At 47.3% G+C, this 2882-nt stretch overlaps 1 long non-coding RNA gene across 1 annotated transcript in view; it reads left to right on the forward strand.

The window, feature by feature from the left end:
- The window catches only part of LOC144224297 (uncharacterized), a 22220-nt gene that overhangs the window by 648 nt on the left and 18690 nt on the right, over window positions 1-2882 (forward strand). The window lies entirely within an intron of this gene.

The raw sequence follows: 2882 nt of genomic DNA on the forward strand, positions 1-2882 counted from the left end.
CCTCCCTGCTCACATACATACGCAGGAGAAGTTCTCTAGGGTCTTTGTAAAAGGTGATGGTGGATTTGTGAGGAACAGTCAGTCAGTTTTCAAAGCCTGAGTGCAGGGCACGGGACCATCAGAGGGAATTCAGCGCCCTCCGGGGTGTGGCTGGGGACGTAGTCCCCTAATGAAAGACCCAGCTGTTCTGTATTCATGCTGGGGAATGTGGTTTGAGTGGCTGTGGGAACTTAAACTTTCTGACTTTCTGTGTAAGAGAAATCTCAACCCCCAAGTGTGTAGAAGTGACTTCTCTGACACAGCACATGTAACTTGGCTCCCTCCTGATGTCTGTTTTTCTTGCTCTCAGAAGAAGAAATGGCCTAAACAACCCTCATGGGCCAACAGTTGAAAAAATATTTGTTTTGGTTTTGTTGAGTGTGTTCCCTATTAAAACGTGAACATTTTGAGGGGAAGGGAGATTCTCACTGTGTACGCTTGATTCATTTATGCTTAACTTATCAATTGTTTTGAGGAGAGACTTTATGTCCAAGGAGGCTATAGGGAGCTTTACTGCCCCTTTCCTTTCAAACAGGAAGTTGCATTTTGCCAAAAGTAAACACATGTGAACCCGGGAAGGTTTGTTTAGTTTCTAACGCTGACTTCAGGACCTGAGAATGGAGTTTGCGCTTGGCAAAAATGCCTTCTCCGGGATCTATCTGGGCCAAAATGTTCTCTGCTCAGGACCTGGCCTTTGTGCTCTGGTAAACATCCTCCCCTCGCCAGCCCCCAGAAATTCGCTGCCAAAGTCCCTCAGTGCCTTTGCTTGCTTATCAGGAACATTCTAAAGCTGATGGCAACTTGCAAACATGCTGTTAGTGGGACACAGCTCTCTGAAGAGTGGCTGCTTTATGGAAATGACCTGAGGTTTGGAAATGTCAGGGGATGTGAGTGCAGTTGGGCATTCTGGCTGAAGACGTTTCAGGACAGTGACAGTTACTAGCCAGCCACCACGGTAGCACTCAACACTTTATAGGACTGATCTTGTAAGTCCTTACACGAGACTGAGGAGGAAGGCACTGTTATTATCTGCAACTCACACACAAGGAAACCGAGGCTTGCAAAGGGTGAGAAACGGCTCAAGGTCACAGAGTAAGGTGAGTAATGGAGTCCTCTGGTCTCTCTGCCTTCTGGTTTGGAGATTTTTAACTAGGTCAAGATCAATATCTGAACTTCAGGAAGTTACAAAATATTTAGGAGAGACCCACATGACTGAGGTAAAGACCAATGGACGGTAATTCGCTAGGACAGTGCCAAAGAATCGAGCAAGTTGCATTTAAAGATTTTGATGAATAAGTTTTAACATTAAACCTATCTTGTTCCACGAAGGATTTAGAGCAGGTGACAAAAGCTGGGGGAGTGTCTGAATAAATAGAAATGCTGGCATCCGTGGGACTCTGTGATGATTCTCCGAGGAGGGGCTCTGGTTTGCCTTCCAAGACCCTGGAAGAATGGGTAGGAATTAGATAAGGAAGGAACATCTCAGATTTGGGGAATTGGGCCCCGCTCTTTCTTTTGAGGGCTTGCATTAGGAGCTAGTTCGTATAAACATCCTTAGTACACGTGGTACCCTTCCTGGGCCTTGATATTGCTCCCTCTAAACTCTTACATGCTTGAGAAATATTTTATCTGCCTAAACATACACAGAAACACTTGGCCTGTGATGTAATCCATTGCAGAGCGGCGGGGGCTAAGCCAGTTGATTCTGGACCTGAAACCTGGCCTCCCCTTCCCTCGCCATTCCATCAGGAGCCCACTCTCCCACCCCCCGCCCCCCATGTTCCTGGTCTTGCCATGGCTCAGAAAACATGCCATTGTTCACGGGCATTTCCCCGCTATTCTTTACAGACACGATCGTGAGCCCTCACAACGGCTCTCAAGTGGTCAGTGAGATGAGGCCCATTTCACAGTTGATAAGACTGAGACTGAGGGAGATTAAGAACTTCGCCCCATGCCATACACCATCTCTTGACGGTGGAGCCAACTCATTGATGGAAGAAACGAGTCTGATACTGAAGTGCAAGTCCTCCACACGACACACCTGTTCTCCTTGGAACAGGATAACGACTCCCCAGTCAGTTTTTAGCTGGTATTCTGGAGTTGTTTAAAGTCCTTACGAGATGTTAACAGCTTGGAGTCCTGTAATGGTGCAGGAGGCCTGAACACCCTGGTGCATTTTCTTTTATTCAATCTAATGGGGACACGGACCTCTGGCTTCCCTTGCAGAACCCCCCTTTTGAAGTGTCTCTGTTTTCTTCATTCAGAAGAACAGATCAGCATCTCTCATGCAAGGCCTGGCTCTATGCCCATCTCACTTTTGCAATGAATTTAGCAACATCTGCTTTGCCCATTAAAGTGATTTTTCTCTTCCTGGCCCTGAGCCTGTGTGCTTGCTGCAATTGATTACCAGCAATTTCCTTCCCAAACCAGAGGGTTCAGTGAACTCTAAATTGAATTGTTGCTCACTGGTCTCCTCTGGACCAATGCATACGGCTTACGTGCAAAATGGTCAAGCCACTTAGTTCCCAAATCTATAGGCTGATGATTCTGGTTACACACAGGGGGAGGACCCGCTGAGTGACATTTCCCATTTTTGCACACAGTGGCCTAGGGCTGTGGCCATCTCTGGGTTTCTCAATTTCGACCTAAGGTAGGGGGCAGGGTTGAAGTCACCTTGTGGACAGCAAGGCTCTTGCAGTGTTCACGGCATCCTTTCTTTTAGTCCAGTTGTACCACCCATGGCCTCAGATGTAGCTGACCGGAAGGCTTACGTAAGAGACAACTGAGAAGAATTATCTCTTGCTCTAGAAGTATCGCGTAAAGACCTCTGGACCGGGTGGGTG

This window comes from Crocuta crocuta, unplaced genomic scaffold (assembly GCF_008692635.1).
Source record: "Crocuta crocuta isolate KB4526 unplaced genomic scaffold, BGI_CrCroc_1.0 scaffold2, whole genome shotgun sequence".
Lineage (NCBI taxonomy): Eukaryota > Metazoa > Chordata > Mammalia > Carnivora > Hyaenidae > Crocuta > Crocuta crocuta.